The 24,384-nt window shown below is 32.9% G+C and overlaps 1 pseudogene; it reads left to right on the top strand.

The window, feature by feature from the left end:
* Positions 1-15,665: 15,665 nt before the first annotated feature.
* Positions 15,666-24,012, top strand: LOC142637392 (TMV resistance protein N-like; annotated as a pseudogene).
* The last annotated feature ends 372 nt before the right edge of the window (positions 24,013-24,384 follow it).

Here is a 24,384-nt window from a genome sequence, read left to right as displayed (position 1 = left end):
AACACAATTTAATACAAGTAATCATGAATTCTCTCAACTAGGTTAGCAAAAATAACCAAGAAATAGAAATGAAAATTCAGAAAATTGAGAGTTGAAAGTTGTAGCGGAGCTAGGGTCAATCTTGACGATGGAATCATCATCGTTGTCATCATGGTCGTGGCGTTTGGACTTGTCTTTCTATCAAATTTCGTTTATTCATTAACAGTAAAATTCCATTTTGACTTGTGTGTTGTGTAAATTTCTCATGCTTATAAAAGTTTTTACAAATGTTTTTATAACTTTTTTTTTTGAAAGATTTTTTTTTTTTTTGTAGTGATTGAAATAAGATTACTTTTACTTTTTTTTTTTTTTTTATAAGAATGTTACTTTCTCTTTAACCTAGCACTATTATTACTTTTATTATACATTAACCACAACAAGTCATCTTATCAAAAAAAAAAAAAAAAAACCACAACAAGTCACCTAAGAAATTATGACAAAATTATAAAAAAATTTGGTATCATTAGATTTATTTTTCATTCACTAGTATTTACCATAAAATGTGATGGTAAGGCGAAAAGTGATCCTAAAGTCTCAAAAAAGAGACATTTTAATAGGTGATGGTAAGGCCAAAAATGATACCTTCTTTTATTTTTAACAAAGACATCTAAGATTCAAATCTCCCTACTCTCAATTATCAATATATTAGTATATTACCAAGAGTCTTGTAAGTAGTAGCTTAATGATGTAACTAATTTCCTTTATGATGAGAAAAAATTTAAAGTCTCCCCTTTTCCATTTATATATATATATATCACCTCAAACTCACTCTTTTTTGGAACTCAAAAAGTGCAACAGACTCCTACAAAGTACCTATCAATTTAGGATAATTACATAGTAAATTTGTAATGTTACGGTTTAATGGTTAAAAAACAATTATTAATTCTGTCTTCTACCATGTAGTCGGGGATTGAAGAGAGAGAGAGAGATATGTTGTTGGCCCATGGGCCCAACTTCAATTAAATGTTAGAAGGGCCTTACATGTTCCTTCTAATTTTTAAAATGCTCCCTTGCAAGGTTGTTGGGCCAAACTTCTTGTGCAATTGAGACTTAACTGTGTCTGGGATAGTGATTTGGGCTTAGACAAGCCGAGTAAGTAATGCAAATTTATGTTTATTTATATTATTTTAAAGATAATACAATTTAGGGTCTGGTTAATATTTTGTGGATGATTAAAAACTACGAGTCTGGATCTTTTCTCAAAGATCCCATGGAAATGCCAAGCCTAACATGCCAAACCTAAAACGAAAAATGTGACTATCAAGTAAATAAAATAAATAAATTTGGCTGGTAAATAATTCCACACGTGTTACTCAATATTTTCTTCTAGGTAGATAGCGACAGACCTTCAATTATCCTCTTCTTACTTATCTCTTAAGCATTTCCAAGTGCCACTAGCCATTTAAAAGCATAGTTGAATAGTAAATTATTATTCACAAAAGTCAAGAAAAGTGAGCACAATAATGGTGGATGACTCACATGGTGTGACCTATTTCATGCAGCCATAGGACCAGGTGTTGAAATTATAACATCATATCATCTAATCACTGAGCAAAGTACTCTTTTTTCCTCCTCTTTTCTTTTGCTTTGTAGACTATATAGAAAGCCAAGACCTATGTTGCTAATTGGCTCATTAACTTCATCGGATAAGGATGGCTATTAGAGCTGCACCATATGTAAGCATTGCTTATATTATCATGACTTTTTTTTTTGTTTAAAGAATTTCTTTACCTAAATCATGTGAAGATGTCCCTTTTTTTTTTTTTACTTTTGAAGTAAACCATTGTGCATTATAAAGTGAAATATTATCCACGTATTTAGCATATATATGTTAGGGAGGAGAGAATGTATGAGTTTAATATCTAAAGTTTTAACGGTCTTTTGAAAACCAATTCGGATTATACTTAAATATGATCACAAATTCAAAAAACCAAGGGTTTGGTTCTTAAATTGAAAAGCATGATTTCAATTCATGGTAATTATGTCAATGACTTGCTTGATAATTTTTTTATTTATTTTACCCCATCAAATTCAAATGGCTAAAATTAAAGATGCCCTGTATGCACCCATTATATTTACAAACATGGATATGTAATGCAATGTTTGATCAACAAGATTCAAGATTTCAAATGATTTTATTTGTGATTGGCATAAGGTCATAAATACGCCAATTCATGTGGTAAGGGCAAATGTTGATCTTAAAAGATATGCTAAAATGCCATTCACACAACTTAATTTAAGATTGCCTTCAAATTGGTTGATTAATTATAAAGTATGCAATTTGCATGAGAAATTATTTCCTAAATATGGAATATTACACCTCTTTCTAAAATAAATGTGATTCTTAATATGGATTCAATCTTTTATATGAGAAGAAGGTGTAATACACCAAATATATTAAATAAATTTATAATTTACACAATCAATTATTGAAATAATATCAATTTGCTATTTTTATCAACTTTCATTTGAATCTTGTCATTAATACACTCAAAAAAAGATAAGATATCACTTTGAATAGGAAAATATAACACAATATTGTTTTAGGTGGGTTAACCACAAATATGTGACGGACTATGATGAAATTGACACATTGATATCATTGTAATGGTAAATGGTGTAAATTAGAAGTTTTTAAAGCTAATGAATCGATTTAAAAGTGACCCTAGACTTTGAGAGTGTAAAATGTATTTTACCTTAAAATTTAAGATGCTACATAGCCTTAGAAATTTAAATTTTTATTACAAATATTTGTAATTGATCCTATTAATGAGAATTTACGCTAATATGTAACAGAATTGTGATCCATTTAAGGTGTAATTAAATCATCTTTCATCTATATGTTACTCCAAGGAATATTTTTGAAAAAAAGAAAAAGAAAAAGCATCACCCTAATAAATTGTAGAACATGTCATCGTGCTTTTTGATAGATTTTCAATTTTAAGTGTTTTATTGAATGTATTGAGAAATCTCATTGGTGCTTAGAGGGGGAAAAAGTCATTAATGAACTTATTGAAACCCTCATATAGTTTCCATTGAATTTTATATTACATTTCAATTTTCAGTTATTATTAGTTTATGGGTCATGCTAACGAATGCTCTTAAGGCATTGGTTAACAATTCTTTTTAGGAAAGTTTTAATACCACTTTTATGGAAAATGAAAAAAACTGTCAAAATATTAATTACTTTATTTCATTTTCATATAAAAACTTTCTTTAAATGAATTATTAACCAATGCCCTTCGGGCATTCGTCAGCATTTCCTTTAGTTTATTGCTAATTTTGTAAAAACGGTTATATCTAAAATCAGTAATAATGTCTTCAACTGCCTTTTGTTCATCTAAAAAAGAATCTTCAACAGAAAAGTAAGAAAAAAATTTAAGAAAAGTTTCTATAAATTGCTGAACAAGTGAACCATCCATTTTCATGTGAGGTTATGGTGTTGCCACGTTAAAGCACTTACTTTAGGTGAAAATGCAAAACTGACCCTCTAAACTTTTTTTGATTTTATTTCAGCCACAAGATGGTTTTCTAAGTAACCAAATGTAACGTAAAAAAATAAAAATAATTCTACCAAAATTTTTATTTTAAAATATACAAAAATGAAAAGATTGTATAAAAAATTAATACCAATAATTTCTGTATGAGTGTACGATTGAAAATTAAAGGATCAAACTGATCTCTTTGAGCTCTGGAAATAACGGAAAATGAAAGAGTGGAAATAGAGCTACTCCGTACTAAATTTCTTTTTTTGGCGGTAATTTTAGACTAACAGAATGGGTATACGTGCCATTTTGAATATTTGACGGTGGATTAGGTGGTTTATGTGACAATTAATAGTAGATTAGTGGTTTTTTTTTTAGAAGAAGTAGATTAGTGGCGTTTTTATAAGTGTCCATTTGAGTAAACATTGTTTTTTTTTTTTTAATATAGTTTCAATAGTTATAACGAGGGAAGAAAGATTTGAAGGTTTCCGTTGAAAATACTTGCTCTTGGCAGTCGAAAATTATATGTTGTACCCGGCATATATGCCGGGTGCACCATATACTGGCTCCTTGGCAGTTTAGTTGAGTAAACTATTTTAAAACACTACTAGTAGTATATCCTGGAATTAATTGAAAATTTTATGCAAAATAGATAAAATATTTTATAAATCTTATCAAATTGTATTAATAATTAGTTAATGAGCCACTTACTAAAATGTAGAGGATTCTATTCATGAGGTTGTTTCGGAATTTGAACCTAGGAAAATTATTAAGTACTCCTAGAGTACCATAAATGCGTACTCCCCTCTCTCACATAAATGATAGGTCTCATCATGAATTTAATTAGTAGGACCCACTATTCATGTGAGAGGAAGGAGTATACAATAATTTCTCTTCAACCTAAAACCCTTGCGAAGAAAGTCAAAAGATTAGATGGAAAAAAAAAAAAAAAAAAAGAGTAAATCATAGTTTTAACTTAGTGGATGCTGAGCTAATTTTTTATTTATGTTTGTCTAGAGGAAAAAATTTATTTAAGTCCATTGAATATTAATGTGTCTCCTAATAGTATTCTCTTCATTTTATCAATTTTATGGTTATGATTTCTATTTTTTGAATTTAATAATGATAAAATATCTTCCTTTAAAATTTTAAATAACTTGAAATTCATATACTTTAAATCTGTAAAATTTAATTTAAATTATGAAATAGATTGATTTTAAATAGAGATTATCATTTTCCATAAAAGAGAGTGAGGTTTTTAGCCTAATTAATTTTATAATAAACTTCTTATTCATAGTCCTATCTTACAATAATTTAGCACTTTATACCATATATGATTCATGCTACCTTTTTCAAACGATAATATATTTCCAATTCCACATCATATGGAATTTGATGAAGGAAAGCTTCCTTGAAGGTGCATAAAAAGGAATATTTTTCATTTGTGATTTTGATTTGATTGTCAACTCAACTTGATGGAGAAGCATGCTTTAAGATACCTACAATTAGCTAATATTGATGGTACAAAGGGGATAAAAATTTTGGTGTTATTAGATTTATTTTTAATTTACTAGTACTTACTATTTATCATGACGAAAAAATCTGGGGTGAGACAGGCGTATAAGCCCATTGTCTCACTGACATATGGGACCCATGCATGTGGACCCATGAATGTGGGTCCCACCTGTCAGTGAGACAATGGGCTTATACGCCCGTCTCATCTAATACCTTCTCATCACTACATGTTATGGTAAGGCCAACTGTGATCCTAAAGTCTTTAAAAAAATTGACATTTTAATCTATATTTATATTATTATTTAAAGGGCTTCCCTTGTTTGGATTTCTCTTTTTTTTTTTCAAAAATGCCTCTACACCCCCTATGTTTAAGTAGAGACAAAACTAAAGGATAATCCCGTAAATGCAACTCTAACTCCTACTAAAACATTGCCTAAAAAATAGGACTACTGTCCTATTAATTTTTAAATTGCTTTATCGACTTATAAATTAAATTTTCAAAATAAAAAATACTATTATTTAAGGGGCTTCTCCTGTTTGGATTCCTTTTTTTTTTTTTTCAAAAATGCCTCTACACCATTATGTTTAAGTAGAGACAAAACTAAAGGACAATTTAGTAAATGCAACTCTAACTCCTACTAAAACATTGCCTAAAAAATAGGACTACTCTCCTATTAATTTTTAAATTGCTTTATCCACTTATAAATTAGATTTTCAAAATAAAAATTATATATATATATATAAAATAAATAAATAAAAAAACTCTACAAAATAGGATCACTATAAAATAAAATAAAAATAAAAAAAAAAACCTCATCGCACTTCAAAATACAAATACATTCCCAAGTAGTTACCTAAAATCAAATCTTATCCACTAACCAGCAATTTCACTCCATATTCCAGACTTAAAACCACGATGATTTTGCCTTTTACAACTCTTAAATCTGTTTCTATGGTTCTACGGAATTTCACTACTAGGTAAGAGGGATACTCTACTTATTTCTCCAATTTCATGTTTTTTTTTTTTGGTATTTATGTTTCTAATGACAATTGTTTTTTTGGATAAATAATCTCAGTTAATTACTGATGTATTGCATCTTGATTGATGTGATTCTCAACCATTTTTTTATTTAATTATTTTACTTAATCTTGGGTAACCGGGTTAGATGAATATTTCTGCCCATGAACTAATACAATTGTTTTCAGGTCTTAGTACTTGGGGCGTTAGGCAATGGTTGCACTTGAAGATATTTTGGTTCTTGGAGAGCCAGTGGCTAGAATTGTGAAAGATTCAAACATGAAACAATTACAGATCTCAAGGAAAAATGAGGAAACCACATAAAGGAATTGGATAACTATTTATTGGAGAGTGATGATTGAGAGTGAGTTTGATTTCGTTACCCATTATCTTGCACTTCAGATAAACATCATAAAAAATAACTTCAATGTTTTTGTCTTTTTTTTTTTTTTTTCTTTTTTTTTTGTGTATGTGTATGATTGTATCTCAAGTTGAGGAACACGAAAAGAAGGCTATCTTATCCCTTTATTAGTTGGATAAAATGTTGTAATTTAAATTTTCATCCAGCCAATCAGAAAAAAAGAAAAAGAAAAAGAAAAAGAAGAATAGAAAGAGGATTATTATTATTTTTCTTTCTTTCTTATATCTATAATTCTAAGGATTTGGATAGTAATAAAGTAAAATACATAATCGAAAAAGGTATTTTTTGTATCTTGTATTTTGTATTTTTGTTTTTTCAAATACCATTAAACCAAAGGATAGTGACTCCAAAAAAAAAAAAAAAAAAGATAAGTGCTTTTAAATACATTTTTTATTCCTATTCTCATTTCCAACGTCTGTGGCTTTATGATATGTGCTCTGAGTCTCTGCAGTCTCTTTTCTCTTCTTCTTCTTTGCATTTTCTCTCTCAACCCGGCTCTATTTCATCTCGTTCTTCTTCTTTTTTTCTCCTCTATGCGATGATCCAGTGTTTTAAGGCAGTGGGTTTAATTTGTAACTATTGGGCTAATAGATTTTTTAATTTTTGTTTTGTAAAGTTTTTGGGTTTGTTGTTGTCAGTTGGGCTGGATTGGACTGCCTGGGTTGATTCATGAGGGGAAGGGCCTAATAAAAAAAATTTCTTAGGGTCAGAGGGCCCGGGCCCTTTGGGCCCCCCACTGGTCCGACCCCACCACTAACTATTTGAAAGCAAAGTTTTTTTTTTTTTTGGATGGGATTTGAAAGCAAAGTTAATGTACAAAAGTGAAGAAAAGTGAGCATAATAATGGTGGAATTGTCACATTGTGTGTCCTATTTCATTCAGCCATAGGGACCAGGTGTTAGAATTTTAACATGATATCATCATTACACTTAGCAAAGTACTCTTTTTTTTTTCTTTTTTTTTTTATTAATGTGTGCCTTTAAGACACACAATAAGTATCTATTTTTAGATAAAAATTTCTCGAAAATTGAAAAAGTATTGACAGCTTTTTCAATTTTTTACTCCTCCTTTTCTTTTGCTTCACAGGCTATAGAAAGCGAAAAACCTTTGTTGGTAATTGGTTAAGGATGGCTATTAGAGCTACATGCCTGCATCACATGTAAACATGCTAATCTTATCATGACTTTTTTGTTTTAAAATTTTCTTAACTTAAATCATATTAAGATCTCTCTCTCTCTCTCTCTCTCTCTCTCTCTCTCTCTCCAAGTAGACTATTGGAAATTCTAAGTGAATGATCAACCACTTCTTCAGCATATGTACTCTAGGGAGGAGAGAATGTATGGATTTAATATCTATAGTTATATGGGTCTTTTAAAAACCAAATCGGACTATAATTATATATAGTCACTCACATTCTAAAAGCCAAGGTTTTGGTTCTTAAATTAAAAAGCATACTTATAAAAAAAATTAACAATTAAAAAGTATAATCTAAATTCAATTTATGACAATCATGTCAATGACTTGTTCCATAATGTTTTTTATTAAACACCTCAAATTTGACTAGCCAAAATTAAAGATGTCTAACTTTTTATGTCATATCAAATTTCATTCAAATATAATATTATTTATTATTTGGTTAATAAATTTATTTTTTATATATAAATTTAAATATTTAATTGATAACATAAATTTTTTTTTTTTTGTCTGAACACGCAGTGCAATAGTGGAAGATAAACCCTTTCAGACTAATAATAAAAGCCAATAACTTTGATTCTATTTTTAGGAGCGGATAGAACTTATTGCTGAAAACTAAAAACACTGTAGTAAAATAATTTTTAAATGTGTGAATAGTGCCGTGGGACCCATTTTTAATGAAAAAATTGCTGAAAAGTGAAATTTGTGGGTCCATGAATAGTGCACAAATGCACTGTTCATGAGAAATTAGTCAACAACTACGGCTTGAAAAAAAAAAAAAAAAAAACTGAAAATGCGGGGCTTCAAAACGCAACGTGAAAACGTTGAATCCAAACGGGCAAAGAGAAAATGGAACAAAGACCAATCATCCGGTCCCACGAGTAAAGGCAATTCCCATGATGATGAAACTTCCTAGTTCCTATAGCTTTTCTTAACTCTCCAACATGCTATAATAGTTTTCCTCTTCAATTATTGTCTCTCTATTTTTCTCTTTTTCAGACTGAGCACACGGAAAGTTTTATTTTTTTACCACCAAATCGTTCAAGCCTACTCGAATCCTCAAGGTCCTCTCTCTTCTCTTATGCAGTGTTTTGTGTGAATTCTCTATTTTCTCTTTCTTTCTTTTTCAAACAAAGAATCTGAATGCCCAGCAATATTAGGATCACCACAGAATTCACAAGAGTTTACCATACCAATAAATGAGAGATATGTCGCAAAAAATAACTATCCTACTAACTTTTTTTTTTTGTGTGGAATAAAGAACATATTAATAGGTAGTTATTTTTGCACACATATTTTTTATTTATTAGATTTAATACGAATGACGTGGTAACATTTGATACAAAATACATTTTTTCACGCTTAGGCTCGACTTCTTTTTTTTCTTATATATTTATTTTTTTTAAATGGCCCATGTGCAAGTTAGTTGGCAACTTTAATGTAGTTGTGAGAAGTGAGATTGTTGAGAATTTTATTGTGACATCTCGCCCCTCTTTCACATATTCACAAAATAATAATAATAATAATAACAACAACAACAACAACAACTAGCCTCTAAGAGCATCTACAATGGCTCATGCCAATCCTATCATATTTTACCATCTTAAAAAGTCACTTTATCAATTATACAATACCATTTTATAATACACCAACATCCCAACTTTTATTTTACCATACCACATATTAAAATAATATAAAAATATTTCTCACTTCTCTCTGTGATCTCTATTTCTCTTCCTCTGTCAACCTTCTCAGTCACACCACCACCACCATCCAGCTTCTCAGTCACACCACCCACTTCCGCTAAGCAAAATCTAGCTAATCACTCGCCAATTTTCGATCCAAATCAAAATCAAAATCCAAAACCAAAACCAGAAACCCACCACCGACCCACGCCGCTGCTACGCCACCTGACCCACACCCACATCAGTCACAAACCCACCACCGCTAGAAACCCACACAACTCACCGATCTCCACCGCTAGAAACCCAAATCACTCACCGATCTCCGATCCAAATCAAAATCTAAAATCAAAATCAAAACCAGAAACCCACCACCGACCCACACCGTCGTTGCCGCCACTGCACCACCTGACCCACGGCCACATCAGTCACAAACCCACCACCGCCAAAAACCCACACAACTCGCCGATCTCCACCGCTAGAAACCCAAATCACTCGCCAATCTCCACCACCAGAAACCACAAAAAATACCCAGAAATGAGAGACCAACTGAGAGAGAACAGCCTGAGATTAAAGGGATTTGGAGATGGGTGGGTGAATTGGCAACGATGGCGAGAGAGAGAGAGGGGGGATGAGAGAGAAGAGAGAGGCTTGGTGTGAGAAAGAGTTCAGCGATGGAGAGAGAGATGAGAGACCATGGAGAGAGAGAACTGATATGTACAAATAAAAAATTAATATTTTTTTTACAATTGAGCTACAGTGTGATTCTACATTTAGAATCACACTATAGCACAATTGCAAATTTTTTTTGCAATCCTTAAACTTTACAAGTTCCGCGGTAGTGGGTAAAATGGGCTTACATTTGCCATTTGCCCATTTCACTGCTGATGCTCTAAGGTTAAAAATTTTTGTTGATGTGATTAAGACTTATTAAAGGTAAAAAATAAAAAATGATTTTTTTTTTTTTGAAAACATGAGTTTAGGTAGTTGGAGCATTTCAAATACCTGAATAAAGAATATTCCTATTTTGTAAGTAATGTTTTAGTATAAGTTTTTTTACCTAACTATTCTTTAGTTTTTTCTCTACCTTTTTTTTGAGGAACAGTTTTGTCTTTACTTAAATTTAGGAATATTAGAGGTATTTTTGAACCAACAAAATGTCCAATTCAAACAAAAAAGCCCCTTAAATAGTAGTATAAATAAGAAAATTTTTGTGTAGTCCCAACCAATAAATATAAGACACCTCATTAAAAAAATGCTTACATAGGCTTTTATGCCACATCAGCTCAATAACCCCTACCCATCTTAACATCTATTAACCCCGTTTGAGTAGAATTCAAAATTTAGAAGTGAATTAGGCGGGCTTCACTAGAATTGCAATCTCAGTCAAACTTTCAAATTTCATTTTTTAGATATGCCATCTGTATCAAAATTCCAAGAACTTGCTCTCTCACAGTCTCCCCGCCATAGCAGTATCCACCTCTCCTGCATCAAGGGGGAAATATATGCTTTGGCCTGAATGAGGCACTTGTAAGAGCATAGTTTCTTTTTCCTATTTTCATGTGTTCATGTGTTTTATAATTTTGCATATGAGGTGTTTTAAGAAAAATGCAACTTAATGATAACTATGGATGTTTGTATGGTGTAAATTAAAATGGTTTGTTGGGTTTTACTGATGTAGAATCGATTTGAATAAGAAGCAAATGCAACAATGCATAAGCATCTCTTGTTTAGTTCCATTAGAGTTGATGTCACATGCATATTACTTTTAGCAACCATGTGCAACTTCATTTTTAATTAATATTCATGAGTTTTTACTTGCAGAGGTAAGTAGCATTGATGCCCAAATTAGAGCAGTCGAAGTTTCCCCATGAATGAAGGTTGAGGGCTAGAGGCTATAAGGTGAAGCAACAGTGGGAGAAAAAAGTAAAATTGCTAGGATTGAAGTCCAAATTGGAACATTCAGATTTATTCATCTAAGATAATCAGGTCAATGTCAATGTAGATGGGAAGGATAGGGAGATTTTTCCCCTCCCCCTAAGTTGAACTCTCTTGTAGTCTTTAATCAGAAGAAGGTTTTTTTTTTTTTTTTCTTTTTTTTCACTCTTTGTTTATATCCGCATAGTAGAGGGAAATTTCTTTTCTTTAGTTGTAAGAATCTTTTTTGATCTCTTTCTTGTTTACGTGATAATAGAGGGAAAAGAGATTGGTTGTAAATGACAATAATAGAAGAGAGACGAAAAAAAATATTGAACTTATTTTAAAATCTTGTTGCTCAAGACATGCAGTAAGCTTTGGATGGGTTGTTACAGCTGCTCTAGGAATGACTAGTACTGAAAATACTTTCGGAAACCAACTTGGGAGTAAGAAGCTGCAATTCTAAAGATAGTTGCTGCAATGCTCAAAATTGAAATGCAAGCGTAAAAATATGGATCGTCATTCTTCGTAAGAAGCAATAGTTGCCTGGTAATAGCTATCCAATGTTCATAGCCAGACATTTCAACCTAAAATAACTTCAAATGCTCCCTGTCATTATAACAACCAATAAATTAATATACGCTATAGAATGTTATGAACTAGCCTCATGAAATTGTGAGGGAAAAAAGAATTTGAGTTCTAATTTTCTGCTTTCATCTTTATTAATTTGTTTCTCTTTAAATAGCATACAGTACATGACATATGTACGATACAACTTATGATAAACACCCAACTCATAACATAAGCTAGATAAAAAAACTAGCAAACAACACAATGCTCCTCTACACTTCGTAAAGTCTAGGAAATAAGCTATTAATAATTTTTATCTCTAACTCATGAATCCATGTCATCCAAAGCCAATAATGACAGCTCCTTCATGTTCAAGTTGCTGATCCTCATCTTTGGCCTATTGCTCATCCTCATCTTTGGCAAGCCGAGATTCCCTCTACTCCAAGCATCTTCCAAAATGCAAATGCCTTCCAGGTTTGTCCGAATCATAACACAGAATCACTAAATTATTGTTCATCAATAAAAATCTATTGTCTAACTACTTAATGGTTTAAACTATCCAATATTTACCATTGCATCATTAACTGTATTCAAAAGTACATTAAAATGCACACAAGTTTGCTAGCACAAATGTCAATTATTATTACTGTCAATTAGATTGACAAGCCTTTATACTATCAATCATTACCTTTGGCCGTGAAAATAAGATTTTTTTCCATGGTAAGGATAACTTGAACTTCATACAAGGCATAAAAGTCAATATCTAAATAGCCAATATTCAAAGTTCAAAAGTTTTTGCCTATCCAAATTTTCACCATATCTGTTGAAGTTAGGAAACCATAATGCACAATAAACTTTATTTCAGGGATTCAATTCTCTCTTGCTTTGTCATTGACATTCATTCCATGCGATTGGTCGCCAATTGAAAATATGACCAGACTCCACTGCTCATGCATGTATGCCTATAATTATCACAACACTCATAAACAAAGAATAAAACTTATAGCATGGTCATGGCACTAATCTTGATATAATATATAGAGCATTGCACCTCAGATATAGCAACTGAAATTATTTGCAAATTAAAGTTAAACAACACTTAAGAGTTCACGTGGTAACAGGTCCAAGAATGAGTCTTGATGATTGAACTAAGCTTTTCTCATGGAAATAAACAAGTTGAATAAAAAGCCTATACCCAAATTCTTTAAAGATGACATGGTCTTTTCATTGGGGCATTTTATCAAACGAGTTGATTACAATGAGTCAAAGGATAGGAGGAACGAACATAAATTGTGAAATTAATTGGCCATAAATACCTAAATACCCAAAAGAAAAATCATCAAAGAGATCAACATGGATATCAATGGAAACTAAAGAAAAACAAAATAAAAGATCACCAAGAACACCTATGGCATAAAATGTCATGGGCTAAGAAATCCGGGAATTTCATCCTACAAAAAGAAAGGGAAAATAGAACTCACCCCATTCATCGCTTGAATCTTGAAGCATTATCATCCTTTGTTAAAGGAACAACATACCTCTCAAATCTAAAAATTTGGATTACCCATCAAAGCATTTTGTATATCCAGGATGAGGAGGCGAGGGATTACGATAGAGAAAACGTAGAGGAGGCGTGCGGTGATAAGCAAGGCAGTGCTGAGGTTGCCGTTGCTGGTGAGTGGGATGTTGGAGGCGATTTCACCAAAAATACATTTTGTTCGGTGTTGGGAAATATGTGATATTCCATAAAACAAATTTTGAAGAAAGGTTTCAGATCCTGCCATTTACATCTCAAATTTGAATTTGGTCTAAAAAACAAAATTTGAAAACACTCTCAGAAGAACTGACGGGGTTAAAGGGACGTTAGACATAATGGGTGACATGGCAGGTTAGCTTACATCGTCAGTTTTTAATGATCTGTCTTCTTCTTATCGGTCCAGATTACACAATAATTTCTCTTTTTTTTGTACCTTTTTTTGGGATTCAGGTCCTATAGATTTTCTATAGTACTCTACTAAATAGATTTTCTTAAATTTTAACAATTCTTTAATGATTTAATGGTCTAGATTTTATCATGTCAATATTCTGTTAACAATAATTTTAATTGTTTTGTTTGCAACATTATTTTATTATTTTAAAACTATTGTTAATGGAATGTTCACATGGCAGAATCTAGACCTTAAAATCATAAAAGAGTGGTTAGGATTGAAAATCCATTGGTAGAGTACCCTAGAAGATTTGAATCCGTTTTTTCATGTGTCTTTCGTAACAAACTAGTTAACGAATTTAGTTATTTGTTAACTAGTTTGTCAGTATTGTTTATTTAATTGTAGTTGTACTACATCACTTTTTTTTAATACTATTGTGGAGGCCTCTTTATAAATGTTCTGATTCCTAATCGAAATTTCATTAGTTATTTAAATGAATCTTCTTTTCCTAATCTCAATAAGCTTCCTGAATACTGTTGTGCACCTTTGGTGTGGTGGTCACTCCACAAGTATAAAAACTTATGGGGTGTAGGAGGTAAGGGTTGGGTTTCAAGTCTCTAGGAGGGAGTTTCACACATATTTATACTTAGATTAGGCTAGAGTAGAATTTTATTTTGTATTAAAAAAAAAAAAAGCTTCCTGAATAAAAACTCACAACAATTTCCATGATTATGTTATGATAGTTTTATATTTATTGTGGCCAAATTCCATCTACCAATAAATAATTAATTTATGAGTAAGTTTTTGACTTTTGTCATTAACATTACTTATAAATTAATAATTAATGGTAACATTGTTTTCACTTTAACCTAACACTAAGGGTTTGTTTAGAATCCGCTTATTTGTTGAAACTAAAAATTTTTTGTTGAAAGTACTGTAGATAAAGGTGAATGTTAGTTGAAATAGTACAATAAAACCTATGAATAGTACCAAAAAGTCTATGTATAACCCCACTCAATGTGAAAGGGACAATACATGCATTGGATGCATGGTGTATATTCTTGTGAGAGAGTCAGAGAGAGAGAGATAGAGGCCTGTTCTCCATGGGCCTAACTTTAATTAAATGTTAGAAGGGCCTTATGTGTCCTTTTTATATATAAAATGTTCACTTACAAGGTCATTGGGCCAATGTAATTGGGTCCCAATTGTGTTCAAGATAGTTACATTTAGGCACATTTAGGCCTAGATAAGCCGAGTGAATAAGGCAATTTATGAGTCTGAGGAATGATTTTGTGGATGATTAGGAACTACAGTAACTGGATATTTTCTCAAAGATCCCATGGAAATGCCAAGCCTATAACATGCCGAACCTAAAACAAAAAATGTGGCTATCAAGTAAATAAAATAAAATAAATTTGGCTATTAGGGTCTGTGTTTATTAGTGTTATTTAAACAACAATTTTCATCAACACAACATATATTTTCATAATACTTTTTCACCTACACGTATTTTTATATCATTTAAACAACATTAGAAATACAAATGGGTCCTAAATCATTTTAAATGTGAACTTAATATTTTATCCTAGGCAGACAGGGGCAAGACCTTCAATTATCTTTAAGCATTTCCAAGTGCCACCAGCATTTTAAAAACATAGTTGAACAGTAAAAATAAGATGTACAGAAGTCAAGAAAAGTGAGCTTAATAATGGTGGATGACTCAACACGGTGTGTCCCATTTCATCATTACACTGGGCAAAGTACTCTTCTTCGTTTTTTACTCCTCTTTTCGTTTGCTTTGTAGACTATTGAACATAATGGAGAGGAATCTTCCAACTAAAAAAAAAAGCCAATAAACTAAAACAAAAAGATGAATTATTCGGTCCCACGAGTAAAAGCAATTCCAATGACGAAGTTTCCTAGTTCATACAACTTTCCTTAACTCTCCAACTTTAACTATAATAGTGTTTCTCTTCAATTATTGTCACTCTATTTTTTTCTCTCTCTCAAACTGAGCACACACAAGGTTTTTTCTACCACCAAATCGTTCAAGCCTACTCGCATCCTCAAGGTCCTATCTCTTCTCTTATGCAATGTTTTGTGTGAATTCTCTGTTTTATTTCTTTCTTTCATTCTTTTTATATTTATCTATATGTTTCGATTTCTCTTTTGGATGATGAGAAAGCAGAGGGAAAGGGGAGGAGGAACATACAGATTTTTTTGTACTGGGTTTTGACCTTTTGTTTTATAGTATCTGAATTTGTCTAGTCTTATACGAACTGTGATTGTTAAATTACAAACACAGAGGATGCTTTTGTAATAATTTAACGTTAGTTAAATAAATTTCTGCATAAATAATAATCATAATAACGTGAGTTATCTACTTCGTATAAAAAATAAACAAACAAAAAATGTTGACTTCACTGAAAACAGAGGATGTGTGAATGTCCAGTAAGGCTAGGATCGTTGCCAATAGCTTGTTTTTTTTCGTCTTATTATTTTAAAAAAATTAAATTAAATGGTGCGAGGTAATTAGCAAATTGAGTGTAGTGGAAAGATTGTTGTGACCTTAGTTTATTTTATTAATGTCTTTCGTCTCTCTTTCACATACTCACAAACAAAAGAAAAAATAATAGTCATTCCTTTATTAAAAAAGAAATTATATAATAGGAGTTGAATCATGTGTTGTTTCTAAGATATTTTTGAGCTTTACAATCACTACTGCAAATTCATTTCTCAAATCCATAAGGTTTCAATTTATACACGTCCACCTCTTTTTTCTATCCTTTCACTCCCTCCTTAAAATAAAACATCCATATCAAATATTTCCTTTTTTCTCTAATTTTTTTTCTTTTACTTTTTCTGTCAATTTTATTTGAAAACTACCTCTTTTATTTATTTATTTATATATTTTTCTTTATTGTAGTTCAATACTTGCCGCCAACATATTTCCAATGTCTTCCATTAGCTCTCAGAAGGCCTCCTCTTCGTCATCATTTTCCTCTTCAACACCTCGGTGGAAATATGATGTCTTTCTTAGTTTTAGAGGTGAGGACACCCGCACTAGTTTTACAGACCATCTATATGTTGCTTTGAAACAAAGGGGCATAGTTACCTTTAGAGACGAGGAAAATCTTGAGATAGGAAAATCTATTTCACCGGAGCTCTTGAAAGCAATAAAAGAATCGAGATTTGCAATTGTCATTCTCTCAAGAAACTTTGCGTCATCAACATGGTGCTTGGATGAACTTACAAAGATAATTGGATGCCTGAAAGAGACAATCACGACTGTTTTGCCAATATTTTATGATGTGGACCCATCTGATGTACGAAAACAAACAGGCGTCTTTGCCCAAGCCTTTTTTAAACATGAAGAACGTTTCAAGGACGATATAGAGAAAGTGCAAACATGGAAAGTTGCTTTAGAAGAAGTGGCAAATCTCAAAGGGTGGCACCTACAGGATAGGTAATCCAGTTTGACATATTACTTGCTTTTAGATGTTCAAACTTCAAATAAATACTCTTCTTATCTTAAGCCTTGTTTTGAACTTTAAGTAAAGCAACAGAGATGTTCACACTTCTTTTTTATTTTTACTTGATCTAACTAATTTACATCTTGTATTTCTTTCAAATTTCTCTTGCACCAAGTTATTTACTTTTTCTTGGTTTAACCAACAGAATAGAACATTGTATGTCTACTTTCTTTTTTGGTCCTATTTGTGCGTGGTACTCACTAGATATCATTCTCTCTTCATTGCAGGTCTGAGGCACAACTTATCCAAAATATTGTGGGGGAGTTATGGCAAAAATTGAGTTATGAATTCTTAGAAGATACTGAAGACCTAGTAGGAATAGAATCTCGAGTGAAGGAATTGGAGTCATGTTTGGCTATAGGGTCTGATGATGTTCGCATTATAGGGGTTTGGGGGATGGGGGGAATAGGTAAAACAACTCTTGCTAGAGTTGTTTTTCGTATGGTTTCAAACAAGTTTGAAGGTTGTTGCTTTCTCCCTAATGTTAGGGAGGTTTGTGAAAAAGATGGTTTAATTCCATTGCAACAACAACTTATTAGAAAAATATTAAATGAAAGTATGAGTATACAAGATGTTGACGAGGGAGTTTTCGTGATCAAGAATAGATTACGTCATAAAAGAATTCTTATCGTTCTTGATGATATAAATCAATTAGACCAGTTGAAAAAGTTAGTTGGGAAGCATAATTGGTTTGGTTCTGGTAGTAGAGTTATCATAACAACAAGGGACAAACATTTACTACGTATACTTGAAGTGGATGAAATATTCGAAGCTGAAGGATTGAGTGATGATGAAGCTCTTCATCTTTTGAGTTTAAAAGCTTTTAAAAATGGCCATCCTCCCAAAGATTATCTAGAGCTATCCAAAGATGTCGTACAATATACCAAAGGCCTTCCTTTAGCTATTGAGATTTTGGGTTCCTTTTTGTTCAGTAGAAGCATCAATCAATGGAAAAGTACATTAATTAGGATAAAAGAATATCCTGAAGGTGCAATTCTCCAAGCACTTAAAATAAGTTATGATGGACTACACGAAACGGAGAAAAAAATATTCCTATATATTGCATTTTTCTTTAACCATGAGGAAAAAAATAGTGTAGTAGAGAAACTAAATTATTTTGGCCTTTACCCTGATGTTGGATTAGAGGTTCTAGTTGATAAATCTCTTATAAAAATAGAAGACTTTAAAGTGTGGATGCATGATTTACTACAAGACATGGCCAGGAAAATAATTCATGAAGAATGCCCCGAAGAGCCCGGAAAACGTAGCATTTTGTGGTCATTTGAAGATATTGACAGTGTACTAACAAAAAATACGGTAAGAGGTTATGTAGAAAACTTGAGCACATACCCCATTATATTATTCAAAAAAGTTCAACTTAGAGTAGTTTTGGTAATCATACATTTTGCTATTCATTAATCCCTTTTGTTTATGATTATTAGGGAACAGACGCAATTCAAAGCATAGTCCTAAATTTGCCTGAATCAAAAGAGGCATATTGGAATCCTGAATCTTTTTCAAAGATGCATCATCTTAAATTGCTCATTATTAATAATGTTCAACTTCTACATGAACCCAAGCATCTTCCTATTGGCTTAAGATTTCTTGAGTGGAGTGGGTACCCTGCAAAATCTTTGCCGTTAAATTTCCAATCAAATGAGCTTGTTGAACTTTACATGTGTGGTAGCTACATTGAGCAACTTTGGAAAGGAGAAAAGGTAATTTAAGTATCCTTGTACAACTTTATATTTAAGTTAATTAAACTGTAAGGTTTTGTTGAAGCTAATAGTTTTTTTGTTTCTGTTTTTTTGTTAATGGTTGCTTATAATAGTCTTTTCGGAGTTTGAAAGTCATCCTATTGAATGGGTCTACAAACCTTAAAGAAACCCCTGATTTTACCAAAGTCCCGAATCTTGAGAAATTGGATCTTAAAGATTGTTTAAATATACGTGCGATTCACCCTTCAATCGGAGTTCTTAAAAAGCTTACTCTTCTTGATCTAAAAGGTTGTGTAAATGTCAATGTCAAAACTCTTCCAAGCAAGTTCGAAATGGAGTTTCTTGAGGATCTTATTCTTTCGGTTGCTCAAAACTAAAAAAGATTCCAGAATTTGGAGAAAACATGCAACGTGTATTGAAGCTTTATTTGGATGGAACTGCTATTACTAAACTACCAACATCAATTGGGCATTTGACTAGCCTTGTTTTATTGGACGTAAGAGATTGCAAAAGTCTTACGTGTCTACCAAGCGTCATTTTTAATTTGAAGTTGCTTAAAGACTCGAATATTTCGGGATGCTCAAGACTTGATAGATTGCCCGAGAATGTGGGTAACGCCGAAAGTGTAGAGGAGCCGGATGTGAGTGGAACCGCCATAACAGAGGTGCCTTCTTCCATTGCTCTCTTAAAAAATCTTAAAGTGCTATCTTTCGGTGGATGTAAAGGGTTATCATCATTTAACTCTACATCTTGGTATGATCTCCTCCCTTTTTCTTCAAGGCCAAAAATTGCAAATCCCGCGAGGTTGTCCTCTCTATCGGGTTTGTGTTCTTTGACTAAATTGAATCTACGAGATCGCAATCTCGTGGAAATCCCTAATGATATTGGTTGCTTATTCTCTTTAGAAGAAATAGATCTAAGTGGGAATAGTTTTGTTTGCCTTCCCGATAGCATCACGACTATGTAAGTTGGAACAAATGCATTTGAAGAATTGCACGAGTCTTCGATCATTGCTAAATCTTCCAAGAGATATCGTACGAATTTGGGGAGATGGTTGTACCTCACCGGAAATGGTACCAGATCTCCGAAAACCTAATTCTTTTTGTAAGGGAGAGCTTTATCTTTCAAATTGCAGTAAATTGGCTGAAAATCAAGATTTCATTGACATCTTTTTGGCCGTGATAAGAAAGCACCATCGTGTCTCTCTCTCTCTCTCTCTCTCTCTCTCTCTCTCTCTCTCTCTCTCTCTCTGTTATAAAAAAAACAAGCTTTTTATGTTTTAGGGACTCTTTCGTCCCCGTAGATATGACTTTCAAGAGTACAATTGGAGATATGACATGATTATTTCGGAACTCGTAATTCCGAAGTGGTTTATCCATCAAAGTATTGGGGCTGAAGTGAATATAAAAGAACCTTCTTCTCATTTGTGTCATGACTGGATGGGGATTGATGTTTGCGTTGTACTTTCTTCTCGTTTCAAATTTGTACGATCTTGTCAGTTCATAGCAAATGGAAAAGTAATGTCTTCGAAGTAAGCGATGGTTTCATGCTTGGATTAGTACCATCGTATGGTTTATTATCGTATCATATTTGGCTATTTTATTTGCTTCCTCAGTACTTCAACGAGAAGGACATAAAATTACTGAACGAATGTGAAGCAAATGAATTGACTCAAATTGGCATTAAAATTAAAACTAATGGTTCAGGCACGGATGTGAAGAAATGCGGGTTCCGAATGGTATACAAGAAAGACATGGAAGAACTCAACCGAACTATGGCTCAAAGTAGCAACACCAGCATCATTCCTTATGAGGACTTGGATGTCCTTCGTCATAATTTCGACAATTCAAAGAAAGTGGTAGTGGAAGGTAAAAAAGCAAAGCGAATTAGTGTCGATTACGAAGGTGTTGGACCTAGCGGAGAAGGAAGCTCTAATGATGCGCCACAACCAAAAAGGATTGAAAGGCTCCTCGGTGATTCTGATTGTGAGGAATACTTCGAATGTGGTGAGGAGATCAATGATTAGCAGGAATCTAGATGGAATTGGAAATTGGGTTCAAATACTCTGTAAGTCAATGAATCCAAATTAATTGCTATTTGTTTTATCTTTTGGTATATATTTGTACTTTTGTTTGATTTGATTTTAAATTCTAAATCATATATTGCTTAGCTTCGTTATTTACACTTATTCCAAAAAGGGGCATCATTGAAGATTGTTGAACTCCTTGTCTTTAATCTAAATCAATTTTTTTCTCTTGTTTGCCCATAAGTTACTATCTTTCTTCTTGATTAAAGTTTTATTGAATTTTCCATCTTTACAAATTATATATGTGAACTCATGTATAGATCACAATCACAACGATTAGTTGATATATATATATATATGCTCTGAATTTTATTTTATTCTTATTAAAGTAGGATACTAATGTGATTTGTGGTTCAACTCAGTTGATTCGTGGGTCAACTGAAAAGGATCTATATCTACATAGTAGCGGTTTTGGTAATTTGCTTAAGCTATCATAATTAGGAAGCTAAGCTTTTGTACCTATATATAAACAGGTGTGTGATAAACAACTAATTAAAAAGCTCTCACCAGAGACAATCTTTTATGCTAAAAGCATTTAATTTTGATTTATCTGTCACCACTACATGTTTTGAATGACTATATATTGCTCAATTGTTAGGCATGCCTTGATGAATAAGTGATTTATGATAATAGAATATGGAATAGTAAGTAGTACTAAATGGCCTCAGCTATGTGCAGCTTTTGTTCTGGATTGTAAGGGAATCATCATTCACATCATTGTCCTATCACCTATGTATTGCTTGTGTAGAAGCATTGATGAGACCTTGATCGAGTTTAAAAGAACACGGTTGCTAAAACATGAATTATGTAAAATTCGCAGTTTAAAAGTCTTAATTATGTAAGTTTTTACCATAAGATTTTTGTGCTTTTGCCTTTTAATGTACTTGAAAGTTTTTCCACCTTTCTAAAACTTTCACTCTGAATCAAATTATTGGCTTAAGGCTATCCATACCCATTTCGCATCATTACCATACCAGGCAGAGTTGAAACAAACCAAAAGTCCTATCTCCAAATTGTACCTTAATTAGATTATACCCAGTTGTAAGTGCACAATTGCACTTGGACCCAAAGACAACTACGGGCTTAGGCCCAATGAGCCTTAAACAATGAAATTTGTAGAGTGTGGGCTTGAAACCTAGGTTAGAAGTACTGAGAACTTGATAACAGGCTAAAAGTTACAAACACTTGTAAATAATAAATGATAATTGCAAATAGACCTCCTCGGACGTAAGCCGAGGACCCTCTCTCGTATTATTTCTCTTTCTTTCTCAAAGATTACAATTCTTAATTTCTTTTTTTGTTTCTTGGCCCCCCCAATTTCTTTGGCGTTCATCCCCCTTAAATACTTCTTTTCCCGATACTTTATCCACGTGTTGCTCAAACCTCCTCCCCCTAGATATTTCTTTTCTTAGTGCCTTTGAATAGTGACCGAAGTTTCAGCTTCTACCGTTTAGGAGTCACTTCCCCCTTAATGCTGCTAGGGAGGTATTTGTAGATTCTTGAATGTGGAGGTGGCTGCCTTTGCTTTTGGTAGTTTTCTAACACCGGTGTCACTCGAAGGATCTAGGTTTTCCCCTTTTAACCAACAGTCCTTCCAGAATTCTGCCTTGCCCTTCGTAGTGAATCTCCAAGTTCTCTTGGATCGGTCCGAGGAGAAAATCATCCTCGGCTGTATCCTCGGACCCTCGGCGTATGGGTCGATTCGTAGTACTAACGAATTCTTAGATCAAAAGCAGATCGGCCCTCCTTGCTACAGCCCAAAAGGTCCAAATTCCCACTTGGGTTCCTTTACACCCCACACCAAAGAAAGAGACCTAACTAGAATTTAAATTAAAAGGACAAAGAATAGACGGTAGAGAACCCGACCATACAACAAACTTGATTATATATTACTAAGCTTGTCATCCGAGACATATTCATCTTTACTTTAATCAAACTCGAGAAGGCAAACAACCGTGTTGACAAGGTTGAAAGTTGTAGAAGGTAGCCTCGCTTAGTGCTTAGATTGGTAAGCCTTCTTGTTTTACTTGCTATCATTGCCGTATTACATCTAGAATTAAAGTTTTCTCATCTTATTCCCATTGGGTTTATTATTTAGAAGGATGTATCATAATCATAGTGGAAAGATGTTAAGCTTTCATAATCATTGTCATTCATTTCTTGAAAATCTTATATTTTTTGTCATTCTAATCAATCAGCATTCGTTAATAGGAATTTAAAGTCATCTTGACACTTCGACTTGGAAACAGTACCAGGTTAGGGAGTGATACTCTCCGAGGTGTGTGGTCAAATTTTAGTCACCCCTATCTCAAGGCAAGGAGCTATAGATAAGCCGATATGGCCTCAATGATATAACGTTAAAATTAGCCGCCATTGAAAGTAGGAGAACTTAGATTATAGGAGACATGTTTGTGGGGATTGAAGCTTCCTTTGAAGTTAATAATTTTTGTGTGGAACGCATGAAGACTTACTCATCAAATCAAAATAGTGAAACGAAACATAGTGAGTGACAGTGTGTCTTATGCAATGAGGCAGAGGAAAACATGGATCTTTTATCCCTTAAGTGCTCATGCTATCTTGTTTGGGTTATATTTGAGCCTTGGAACCGAGTTAATTTCTCCTTGCTCTTTGAAGCAGTGGTTGGCTCAATGGATGGACAATCCAAATTTGTATAGATTGATGTTTAAGGGTGCAAAAGAGTGTGCTTAAGAAGTGATAATGCTTTGTTTTGCAGGTATGCATAAGCCTCTATTGCACATCAGGCAGATCGAAGTGACTGCAGGAAAGTACCAAGGCAAGTGTATTGAGCTCTGAAGGGTTGTGGATGTTGACAATTGAGGGACACCAGCAGAGATGGTGTGGATGGGGTGGTTTTGGCTATGAAGCCAAATCATGTGATGGCAAGCTGTTGCAGCTTCTTCCATATGCAACTAAATGGCATGTAACTAGATGCCTGGCTGTGCAAAAAACATTAACCGAGGCTATACAGCTTGATTTTTGCAGACTTATTTGAACAATATCTAGAGTGGAGGACCTCTTTTTGAGAAAGAAAGTCCCTTGGCAAATTTTTGTGCTGATTGAAGACCACAAGTGCTTGGAAGTTGGTGAACACTAGTGGTTATGTATGTTGTGCATAAGAGAGTCATTGCAGATCTTGGGGCCCTGGCTACTCTTGCTTTCTAATCTTATAGACATTTTTGGACTCTACTAATAGCCAACCATTCTGACATTATTGTATCTAAAAACCAAACCAGAAAAAATGTTATCTTTATACCTTT

The sequence above is a fragment of the Castanea sativa genome, chromosome 5 (genome assembly GCF_040712315.1).
Source record: "Castanea sativa cultivar Marrone di Chiusa Pesio chromosome 5, ASM4071231v1".
In the NCBI taxonomy this organism is placed as follows: Eukaryota; Viridiplantae; Streptophyta; class Magnoliopsida; order Fagales; family Fagaceae; genus Castanea; species Castanea sativa.
Note: the sequence above shows the minus strand (reverse complement) of the source record. Positions and strands in the feature narration are given on the sequence as shown.